Genomic DNA, 13,450 nt, shown 5'->3' with positions numbered 1-13,450 from the left:
GGTATCATATACCCTATATCCGATAGCCAATGGGGAGTCCAACTTAGGTGGTTCCTAAGAAGTTTGGAATCACCATCGTAGCCAATGCCGACAATGAACTAGTGCCAACTAGAGTCAATACTGGTTAGAGAATGTGCATTGACTACAGGAAGTTGAATACTGTCATAAGGAAGGATCACTTTCCTTTGTCCTTCATTGATCAAATTTTGGAAAGGCCAGCTGGTCACTCAGACTATTGCATCCTTGACAGGTATTTGAGCTACAACTAGATAGAGATATCCCTTGAAGATCAGGAAAAGACCACATTCACATGTCCCTTTGGCGCCTTTGCTTTCTGAAGGATGCCATTCAGACTATGTGATGCCGTTGGCACTTTTCAGGGATGCATGATGAGTGTATTTTTTTTTTTGACATGGTAAGGAACTATTTAGAGGTCTTCATGGATGACTTCTCTGTCTTTAGTCCATCCTTCACCGATTGTTTAAAGAACTTATATGTGTGCTAAAGTGATGTGAGGATAAGAATTTGGTACTGAATTGAGAGAAGTGTCATTTCATGGTTCATAAGGGAGTTATCCTTGGACATATCATCTCGTCGAAGGGAATTGAAGTAGATAAGGCTAAGATTGATCTTATCTTTAACTTACCTCCACCCAAGAACATACGAGACGTGTGATCCTTCTTAGGACACGCCAGATTTTATAGAAGATTCATAAAGGACTTTAATCACCTCTCTCATCCTTTATGCAATCTACTTCAAAAGGATGTACTATACGAGTGGACTGACCAAAGCCGAAAAGCTTTTTCTAAGCTTAAGGGCATGTTAACCACCACACCTATCATGCAACCACTCGACTGGAGCCTTCCTTTTGAAATTATGAGTGATGTGTCTGACTATGCTCTTGGGGCAGTGTTAGGCCAAAGAAAAGAGAAAAAGCCCTATGTTATACACTATGCAAGTAGAACATTAAATCCTGTCCTAGTAAATTACTCAACTACAGAGAAGGAACTCTTAGCCATAGTATTTGCTTTGGACAAATTTAGGTCCTACTTGATCAGATCTAAGATCATCATCTACACTGATCATGCGGCACTCAAGTATCTTTTTTTAAAGAATGATGTTAAGCCCCGTTAGATAAGATGGATCCTCCTACTCTAAGAATTTGATTTGGAAATAAAAGATAAAAAGGGAGTAGAGAACGTAGTGGTTGACCATCTTTCCTTCATTGATCTCGCTGATTCCCTTAAGACGACACATATAACTAACATGTTCCCTAACGAACAATTGTTCAAAGTATCCCACTCACGTTAGTTTGCGAAAATTGCTAATTATCTTGCTACAGGTTTCACGCCAACACATTGGACTGTGCAAGATAAGAAAACATTCTTCACCGAGGTATAAAAATTCTTCTGGAATGATCCATACTTGTTTAAATATTGGTCAGATCAAATCTTAAGGAGATGTGTTTTAGACAATAAACATCAAAGTGTCATCTCCTTCTATCATTCTCAAGCCTATGGTGGTCACTTTTCTGCTACAAAGACCACGACCAAAATTCTACAGTGCAGATTTTACTAGCTCACCATGTTCATGGACACTCATGAGTTTTATAAAGCTTATGAGCATTGTTAGAAATTGGGACCATTCTTCCAATCTTTTGAGAATTTATATATTTTTCTCATAGTAGACTATGTCACTAAATGGCTCGAAGTGATCCCGTGTCGGAATAATGATCATTAAATGGTCATTAAATTCTTAAAAGAGAACATCCTTTCCCGGTTCGAAATGCCTCGAGCCATCATTAGTGATGGAGGTTCAAATTTTTGTAATAGGCCATTTGCGAACTTAATAAAAAAATATGACATCTCTCATAAAGTGAGCACTCTATACTACCCATAAATAAGTGGGCAAGTTGAGATTTTCATTAGAAAAATTAAACATATTTTGGAAAAAATAATTAACCCTGACCGTAAGGGTTGGTCAATCTGATTGATCGATGTATGATGGGCTACTACATTTAAGACCCCTATTAGAATGTTTCCCTTTAGACTTCTCTTCAAAAAGGCTTGCCACTTACCTGTGGAGTTGGAACATAGAGCCTATTGGGCTATGAAGAATTTGAACTTCAATTTGGACAACGATGGCTCGCTATGCAAACTTTGGTTGAACGAACTTGAAGAGATCCAGAATGACGCATACGAGAACTCGAGAATTTACAAGGACAAGATGAAGGTGTTTTATGACAGCACATTCTTCGAAAATCATTCACACCAGGTCAGAAGGTCCTTTTGTACAATTCTCAGATACATCTTTTTTCGGGTAAACTTTGAACTTGTTAGATTGACCCTTTCCATATTACTAATGTCTATCTTCATGGGGCTGTCGAGATTCAGAATCCAAACAATGACAATATTTTGAAAGTAAATGGAAATCAATTAAAGCCATTTGTTGAAAATTTTGATTCAGAGGACATTTCCATACCTCTAATTAATCCTGTTTACCAGGATTGACCTCCTAGTCTAATGAAGGTATAGTTAGGTTTATTGCTTTCATATATATGTTTAAGATAGTTTGATTTTCATTGTTTAAGATAGTTTACTTTCTTCTGATTTAATTCTTGTGCTAACCCATCTTCACACTGAGACCATTAGAAAAGCCTCAAAATTCTTTCTTCAGGTATTACCTTTCCATCACTTCCCTTTTCTTTTCATTGCCACTTTTGCATTATAGGATTAATTCTTTTACATTAAGGACAATGTAGATTTTTTGGTTGGGGATGGGGGAGTAAGTAAACTAATCAATATTTTCTCAGTTTTGAGTAAAAAAATTTAAATTTTTTAATGTTTCAAGTTGAAATCTGTTTGGGAAGCGATGAATTGTGTACTTAAGAATGCTTTGAGTATCAGAAGATAGAGATTGAATTTTGGATTATTGGAGTTTGATCAACTAAGTAATCTATCACCTAAGTTCTTGCGCTTAATTCATTAAGAGGAAGTTTGAATATCATGTTAATCTAAATCACAAGACACATTCAATTTGTCTTCTATAAAATGTACTAGAATTTCTAATTGTTAGTATGTGAATCATTGATAGATAGTGAGAATCAAGTCTGGAGAATTTTATCCACCTTAAAAGAAGAAAAGAACCAATTAAAAAATAGGAGACCGATAAAAAGGTCATGTATTATGAAAAGGAATGAAAATAATGAAAATTTTGGAAAAAGAATGTAAAAATAAAAAGAATGAATAAAAATTAACCGTCCATATAAAATCAAAAAATGGAAAAAGAAGGAGAATGGGATAAGTTCGGAATCTGTACTCGAGCTTCGAACTGATCTTGAAGTGATGAGCATGGCTAACATTATAAATTGATAGTGTTCGTAAGGGAAGTAAGTTGATTTTCACTGAGCACAGTGAAAAACTTGATATGCAAATTATGCTTTGATTTAATGAATGAAGAACTTATTTGATTGGTTACTTATGTGATTTGGTTTTAAGTTTTCAAAATCTCACTTTCATATCTTATTTCCACCCATTCATACTTGAGTGTACAAAAGATTGTTTTCTGAAAGAAGTTTTGGACATTGAGCATTGAGGTTTATTTCATGCATACTATGCTTGGGACTAGCAAAATATTGGTTGGGGATTGTGTTGAGGGTCAAATATTGCATATTATCCCCCATTTATATCTTGGTTTTATGAACTTGATATTGCTTAATGTCCTATTTTACTCATATTTGTGTTACAAGGTGAATTTAAGTGTAAGACTCGTATCCTAGCCCGTACCATTCTGTAGGCTTCCGCGGTCCTCTCTGTTGAATTTTGATGACCCACGATCTGTAACCGGCATTTACGCGTGATTTGAGTCTTGTCCCGTATTTCAGAGTCAGCTCGACCCGAGACTTGTATCCTTGCGATCGTGCCATTCCCGCTGTTCTAATGCAGCGTCTCACGCACCAACGCGATACCCAGGCCAGGATATGTGGGCTCGTGTTTAGTTCGAGGAAAACAACACGCAAATTCCCAAGAGAATCTCTACCCTAAACATCACATCAATCCATCAATGAAAGTCAAGTACATAACCTTACCTAGCCATCCCTTTTTCACCCAGAAGGCATGACACCCATTCCTCTTTCACCCAGAAGTCAACAAGCACCATGCTCTCTCATCCATCACTCCATCCATCACCACTCGTCTCTCTCTCTCTCATTTTTCTCACTCCACCCCAAGCAACCCACGTCTAAGCTCCATGGGAGAGAGCTAGTGTGGCCCACCTTCCTACCACCCAATCCCACCCTCCAAGCTTCATCTCGACCGTTGAAATGCATTCCATGGAGCTCTAGGATGCTTTGGTGGAAGAAGGAAAGAGAGATCCAAGATGGGTGTTCGTAGCATTAGATTTATTTATTTATTGATTATTTGAGGGTCCACATATGGTGGGACCCATCTTGATGTATGCATTGTATCATGGAGGAGCTCATAGTGGTGGAGCTCCTCCCATCATCACCGTTCTATCTCTCTCTCTATCTCTCTCTCTCTCTCTCTCTCTCTCTCCCCTTTTTTGATGTCATGTGGCCCACCTTGATGGATGATCCACGCTGTCCATTTTATGGGCCACATCGCTGTCCAAGTGGAAACCCACCTACTAGCGTGTCTGATCCAGACCGTTCAGATGATGTGGGGCTGACCATGACGTGTGTGTTGTATCTACACCCTCCATCCAAGGGGCCCGCGTGATATATGTGTTTTATCCCTGCCATCTAAGGGCCCCACACGATGTATTTGTTTTACCCCTTACCATCCAAGATAGTGGGCTTGGGGAGAATGAGGCACATTCAAATCTTAGGTGGAGTACACCATCCACCGTCCAGACAAGCTGGACATGGATGCTCACCATGATGTAAGTTTTTCATCCCCACCATCCAGATAGTCTGGACGTGGGACCACCTTGATGTACGTGCTTGATCCTGGCCATCCATGTGGTGTGTGGACCCCATTTAGATCGTCCATTAGGCAAGTGTCTAGGCCCTAGACGTTAGCTGTAAGCATTTGATAATATATATAGATATATAAATATTATATAATATAATATATGTATATGATATATGTATATATATATATATATATATATATATATATATATATATATATATATATATATATATATTCATATATATCACTTATGTATATGATGGGCCCCATGCTAATTTAAAGTGAAATGGCTAGCCTGGCCGCACACCAGCTATATAGCTGGTATACAGACGTCAGCAAGTGAGGCTAAGATCCATACCGTCCACCCATTTTCGTTGGTGGGCCATGTGTGTGGACCCCACCATGATGCATGTATTATATCTTACCGTCCATCATTTGGATGGTGGGCCAATTCACCCACCATCTATATAGCTGCTATAAGCATCAACAGTTCTGTGGGCCCATCACGATGTATGTGATCCAACCTTCTATTAAGGACCCACCTTAATGTAAGTATTTCATATCCTCACCGTCCATACATAGGACGGTGGGACCCATGTAATGTATGTGATTTACGTCCAGACCGTCCATCTGGACGGTGGCCAGCAGGCCTGGATCCTAAATAAATAAATAAATAATATAATATAATATAATATAATATAATATATATATATATATATTACACATATCTGGTGACCCCACTTGGGAATCCACCTGCTGTGGGGCCAACCGTGATGTATTTGACATCCAATCTGTCCGTCCATATACACGGACGTGGGGCGCACCTTGATGGATGCCTTACATCCACACGTGTGAGGCCCCGCCTCAATTTATGTGTTCACCCGTCCATCTGGATGATTCATATGGTAGACCCACCTTTGATGTGTTTTTTATTAAAGTCGTCCACCTGTTTTACTAGCATGGGACCACCATGATGTATTTATTTCATCCACACCGTCCAGATTGTGCTGGACAATGTTTGGACGGTGCTGATTTACATGTCCAATGTTTGGATAGTGCTGATCATCATTAGTGAGCCATGTGCCCCATAGAATGATAGTGTATAGTGATACACATGTTACACCTGCAACTATTGAAATGATTTTTGGTGTAATCCAAGCTCTCACTTGGGGCCCATTGGTGCAGCCCTCTGATGCGGCCCACTTGATGTTTATGAGGCCCATTGGTGTGACCTGTTGATGCGGCCCACTTGATGTTTATAAGGCCCAATGGTGCAGCCCATTTAATGAGGCCCACCTTGATGTATTTATGGCACATCCATGAGGCCCACCTTGATGTATTTGTGGCCTACTCGACAGGCCCATATGTGAGGCCCAATGTGATATATATGTGACCCATTTGGCGAGGCCTACTATGATGTGTTTGTGACGTTTGATGAGGCCCGATGTGATGTGCTGAGGCCCATTGTGATGTATATGTGGCCCATGAGTGAGGCCCGATGTGATGTATTTATGGCTCATGTTCCAAGGCCCATTGTGATGTATATACGGCCCATGAGTGAGGCCCATAGTGATGTATATTAGGCCCTTGTGTGAGGCCATGGGCCCATGATACGTTTGGCTCTATGTGGGCCACTCCTTGGGGGCAATGTTGGTTAAATGTCCACGTTGATGGGCAATGATGGTTAAATGTCCACATTGCGACCTTCCCTTAGGCCCTTTGCGAGACCTATTCTGATTATTAAGGCCAATTCTGATTGTCGAGGCTGAATATCGAGGCCAAATTCGATTATCAAGGCCAATTGTCAAAGCTGATTCTGATTGTCGAGGCTGATTCCAATTGTCGAGGTCGATTCTGATTATCAAGGATGATTCCGATTGTCAAGGCTAATTCTGATTGTCGAGGCCGATTACCAATTCCTCTTGTCGAGGCCGATTCCAATTGTCGAGACTGATTCCGATTATCGAGGGCAATCGTCGAGGCTGATTTCGATTATTGAGGTCGATTCCCATTATCAAGGCCAATTCCGATTGTCGAGACTGATTTCAATTGTTGAGGTCGATTATTGAGGCCGATTATTAGTCCTGATTGTTGATACCAATTATGAGTATGTGACAGCATAGCATCATGTACATGCCCATATGCATCATCTGCATGTTTACTATGAGATGTGGTTGACCATTGCATATGTCATTGGGCAGGTTGTTATAAGACTCCCTGATAGGTGGAGATTGTCTCACATGAGCGCACAATATACGCAGGATTGATGCATGACTGGATTGTATGACTCATGTATCTTTCATTGTGTGTTGTGATTATTATATGCCCTAGCGACATCAGGGCTGTAGCCTCCATAGGCATGTCATGGATGGCTAGATGGGACACTGAAAATGTTTAGTTCGAGCATCTGGGCACTTTGGATGTCCATGGGTGAAAGTCCCTAAACCTCCCTGACTAGGAGATGCTCCAATGTCTAGACCAAGTGAATTACATGAGCGCTCGAGTACCGAATACCAGTAGGCCGCGTCTCTTACTGTGTCATGGTCGGTTGGAAGGGGGTGTGACCTTATCCGCTCGATTCGTAGTGGGCAAAACTAGGCTGAGTTTGAGCAGCTCATAAATGGGTCCGCTATCGAGGTGCCAGGTAAGTATTGGTTGATTACTGGCTAGGCAGATAGTGAGGTCTCTTCCACTCACCTAGTTGGCGCAATGGGGCGACAATCTGGTTTGGAGTGTACTAGACCCTGGTGATGATCCCAGAGATGTACGGTATTGATATGTGGATTTATTGAGCAGGAGTTGCATACTCATTCATTCATTCATTCACTATCCACTTGGGCTGGTGGTATGCAACTATTTATTATGTGTACCTTCGCAGTGGCAAAGATTTCAGTTGGGGAGCGCGACTAACATGAGATCAGGAGTTTACCACATTGAGTCTGACTATCCAAATTTAGGTATGGGACTGGTTTGGATAGAATTCCCTTGTGGTGGACCCCGTAGCTTGCGATACTACGTACTATCATCCCAACTTCACACTCAAGCTTGGTCATTTCATTCGCACTGCATATTGCATTACATCCGCGGCATATGGTATTCGGGGTTGCTATGTTTTTGCATTTATATGGTGTAGATGAGGTTAACGGCATTCGTGGACACGTCAGGATTTGCATAGTGCATGGCATCATCGGCATATGATATTTAGCTCTCTATGATTCCACAGTTACATAGTCAATCCGCATTGCATATTCTGATATTATATGACTCGTGGACTTATCAACATGTTTCTGATATTATAAGATTTATGGATTGCCAGTATTTCCGCTTACTCATATATATATATATGCTTGGCACATACATCGCACACAGTTACACCACCCTCTAAGCTTTCTATAAGCTTATGCATGATAGATGCGTGCAGGTGACGTTAAGTTGCAGCAACGTTGAGCTTGGAGCGTACAGCGGTCTTCTGGAGCTTTGGTTTTCGATATATGTATTTCTCTTTCAACATTGTATTCAATTGTTTATATTAGTGGATATGTGATGATGATGTTACATTTGTGATTTGGGTAAACTTGTAGTTATGCTTCTTACAAGATAAATGTATACTCGAAAATCCTCCTTGTAGGATCTGAGGATCGAAATCTGGCATATGGGCGCTGGGATCCGAGAATGGGGTAATACGGAGGCTGTCGGCACCAGATTCGATGATCAAAAATTTTGTGAGCCTAGTTTCCGAGTTTGGGGTGTGACATTAAGAGCTTGGATTGGAAAAGTGTTAAAAGTGGGGATTTGACACTCAAAGATCACCAAGGAAAAGAGTGGATCTTAGGAGAAAAAGATCAAAGATTTCAAGGTCCCAACATTCAAGAAAACCAAGTGAAGAAGGAAAGAAGTCGAAAGAACAAGTGCAGAATTCACATTGACTGTGTCATCGATCACCATTCAATGACATCGAAGACACATTTAATGACATCGAACATGGGTCGATGACATTAAATTTATAAAAGAAAATTGAATTGGTTGCTGGACAAATTGAAGACATTTTTCGATGACTCGACAACTTGTTTAATGACTTGAAGCCTTGCTTGATGACATTGAATTTTCTATAGATTTTCGACAAAACTCGCTGGACTATTTTAGATGCATTATCAATTCCTCGAACAATGCTCGATGACATCAAAGGTAGGTTCAATGACATAGAAGATTACACAGTCCGGACGAAGTTACGCAGCGTGGAAAAAGCATGTATAAAAGTCACCTTCGATGACATCGAAGACAGTTCAATGACATCCAATGACTTACATAGAGGTGCGCAAAATTATGTGGAGTGTGTAAATTTGAGGCAGTTTTTGGATCATTCCAAGGAGGTGCGAAAGGAGGTGTTGCACAACTATAAATATGAGTCCCTAGGGCATCCCTGGGTATCTACCTAAGGTTTGGAGGAGAAAAGCACAAGGGAGGAGAGCCATCACCAAGCATTTTTCTTCTTTCTTCCTTAATTTTTCATACTTTCTTCTATGGTTTTAGATCCAATCATGTCTATGGTTGACTAAACCTCTTAGCTAGGGCTAACAGGTGAAGCTTGTAGCATGATGGGATGTTTATATTACTTTGACTCATGTTTATGTTGAACTTACTTTGATTTTAGTTTGATCTTTAAGAAATACTTTCAGTTTTTAATGGTTTGTTGTGGCTCAAATTACAATAGATCTGCAATAGCTTTACGTATCTTCTTTTCATACTTTGAAATGGTGAAATTAGGAAATCCTGTTGTTCACCATCGTCCCTTGGGCATGTTTGGGTGATGGAATCCCTTCTAACCTTCACAATTCACCTATGTTTGATTGTGGAATTGGTATATTCTATTGTTTACCATTGTCTCCCGGGCATGGCTAGGTGATGGTATCACTTCCAGTTCTCACAACTCTCATCTATTGAGAATTAGGTCAAAGGAAGTTCAGGTTTGGTTTTGTTGAGATATCTTTCAACTGGATAGGATAGGACTCCAATTCCAGTTGTGTCCTTGAATTAAGTAATAGATCTCCCTGATTGCTATAAGTGGATCCTTGGAAACCCTAGTTCCCACCTTTAAATTCACTAGTTTTAATTACTCTATTCACAATTACTTTCTCTACACTTTCAAATTTAGGTTTACACATCTTCTTCTAGTTCTACTTATAGTTACTTTCAGAATACACACAAGATTAGTCCTTGTGGATTCGACCTTGGTCTCACCGAGATTATTACTACATTGTGACCCTACACTTAGGGTTGTGAACACTAACAATTAGAAATTCTAGCGAAACTCATAGAAAGCAAACTGAATGTGTCTTGTGATTTAGATCAACATTATATTTCAAATTCCTTTTAATCATTTGAGTGCGAGAACCGTAAGTGATAGGCTACTTAGTTGATTAAACTCCAAGAATTCAAAATTCAATCTCTATCTTATCATTATACTCACATCATTCTTTAAGTGCACAAACTATCATTTTCCAAATAGGTTTCAATTCAAAACATTGAAAATTTCAAAAATTTAAATTTTGCTTAAAACTAAGAAAACACTGATTAGTTTACCTAATCCACACCCCCCAACCTAAAATCTACATTGTCCTCAATGTAAAAGATATAAGCATGTAATGCAAAAGAGGCAACGAAAAGAAAGGAGAAGTGTAGGAAAGGTAGTACCTGGAGAAAGCGAATTGCAACTCTTCCAAAGTTCTCAATGTGAAGATGGGTTAGTACAAGGACTAGATAAGAGGAAAACAACCTATCCTAGTCTTAAATCCTATGAAAGAAATAAACCTAACTACACCTCCATCAGACTAGGAAGTCAATCCTGGTAAATAGAATCAATCAGAGGTATGGACATGTCCTCTGAATCAAAATTCTCAACGAATGGCTTGAAACGATGTCCATTCACTTTGAAAATATTGTCATTCATTGGATTCTGAATCTCAATGGCCCCATGAGGATAAACATTAGTAACGGTGAAAGGGTCAGTCCAATAAGATCTGAGTTTACCCAGAAAAAAAAGATGTAACCGATAATTGTATAAAAGGACTTTTTAACCATTTAAGAATGATTTTCGAAGGATGTTCTTGTCATGGAACACCTTCATTCCGTCCTTGTAAATTCTCGAGTTCTCATATGCATCATTCCGGATTTCCTCGAGTTCATTCAAGTGAAGTTTGCATGGCGAGCCAGCTCGTCCAAGTTAAAATTTAGGTTTTTAATAGCCTAGTAGGCTCTATGTTCCAATTCCACAGGCAAGTGGCAAGCTTTCCCATAGACAAGTCTAAAGGGAGACATTTCAATGGACATCTTAAAAGTTGTACAGTATGCCCATAAAGCATCAATCAAATGGATTGACAAATCCTTACGATCGGGGTTAACCATTTTCTCCAAAATATATTTAATCTCCCTGTTGAAAATCTTAGCTTGCCCAGTTGTCTGTGGGTGGTATGGAGTGCTCAATTTATAAGAGATGTTATATTTCTTCATTAAGTTTGCAAATGGCCTATTACAAAAATGTGAACCTCCATCACCAATAATGTCTCGAGGCATTTCAAACTGGGAAAGGATGTTTTCTTTTAAGAACCAAATGACCGTTTGATGGTCACCACTTCGACCCATTGAGTGACATGGTCTACTGCTAGCAAAATATATAAATTCTCAAAGGAATGGGGGAATGGCCCCATGAAATCGATGCCCCAATAGTCAAATGCTTCAATGATCAGAATGGGATTCAAATGCATCATATTTCGACGGGACAATGCTTCCAATTTTTAACAACACAAACAAGCTTTGAAGAACTCGTGAGTGTCCTTGAACAGAGTCGGCCAATAGAAGCCACACTGTAGAATTTTGAACATGGTCTTTTTAGCAGAAAAGTGACCACCACGGGCCAGAGAGTGATAGAAGGAGATGACACTTTAGTGCTAATTGTCTAACACACATCTCCTTAGAATTTGGTTTGGGTAATATTTAAATTAATATGGGTCATCGCAGAAAAACTTACGAAGCTCAGTGAAGAATTTTTTCTTATCTTGCATAGTCCAATTTGTTGGCATGAAACTGTGGCAAGATAACTAGCAATATCAACAAACCAAGATAAGTAGGAGAGTTTAAACAGTTGTTCATCAGAGAACATGTCGTTTATAGGTGTCGTCTCAAGGGAATCAAGGAGGTCAATTCTTGAAAGATGGTTAGCCACTATGTTCTCTACTCCATTTTTATCTCGTATTTCCAAATAAAATTTTTGGAATAGTAGGAACCATCTTATCAAGCGGGGCTTAGCATCATTCTTAGAAAGAAGGTATTTGAGCGTCGTATGATTAGTGTAGATAATGATCTTAGATCCAATCAAGTATGACCTAAATTTGTCCAAGTGAATACTACGGCTAAGAGTTCCTTCTCTGTAGTAAAGTAATTTACTTGGGTAGGATTTAAAGTTCTACCTGCATAATGAATAACATAGGGCTTCTTTTCTTTTCTTTGGCCTAACACTGCCTCAATAGCATAGTCAGATGCGTCATACATAATTTTAAAAGGAATGCTCCAGTCGGGTGGCTGCATGATAAATGCAGTGGTCAACATGCCTTTGAGCTTAGAAAAAGCTTTCTGGCATTGCTCAGTCCACTCGTAAGGTACATCCTTTTGAAGTAGATTGTATAATGGATGAGAGAGGTGACTAAAGTCTTTTATAAATCGTCTGTAATATCTGGCATGTCCTAAGAAGGATCTCACGTCTCGTATGCTCTTGGGTAGAGGTAAGTTAGAGATAAGATCAATTTTAGCCTTATCTACCTCAATTCCTTTGGATGAGATGATATGTCAAAGAACAATTCCATTACGAACCATGAAATGACACTTCTCTCAATTTACTACCAAACTCTTTTCCTCACATCGCTTCAGCACATTTTTTAGATTTTTCAAACATTCACTGAATGATGGACCAAAGATATAGAAGTCATCTATAAAGACCTTTAAATATTGCCCCACCATGTCAGAGAAAATACTCAATATACATCGCTAAAATGTGGAAGGGTGAAAAGGCCTAGCTATATGTCCTAGAGGGGGTGAATAGGACTATGCCAAATTAAAACTTTAACAGTGGAATATAAATTAATAAAGTAAAGATAGCACATTAAACTAATCACAATACGAAAATGTAAAGCAACCTCAAATAGAGAGATTGATACCAATGTTATTCTAAAGACAACCTTACATCATAAAAACGAAGGGTTTATGGCAGGACAACCTTACTAGAACAATTTGAATATCAAAAATTCAAACTGAAAGGAAATAAAGGAAATAGCAAGAAATAAATTCTAAACTATTACAACATTCCCCACCATGCTTGAAATGTAAATATTACAACATTCACATCCACATATACATCCCACAAATTTGAATGATAAAATAAATAAAAATTAAACAAACATTCAAATCACAAGACACAAAGAATTATAGTGGTTCGCCTGTGTGTTCACCAACTGTTAAACGACAGCCAC

This window comes from Magnolia sinica, chromosome 7 (assembly GCF_029962835.1).
Source record: "Magnolia sinica isolate HGM2019 chromosome 7, MsV1, whole genome shotgun sequence".
NCBI classification, from domain to species: Eukaryota; Viridiplantae; Streptophyta; class Magnoliopsida; order Magnoliales; family Magnoliaceae; genus Magnolia; species Magnolia sinica.
Note: the sequence above shows the minus strand (reverse complement) of the source record.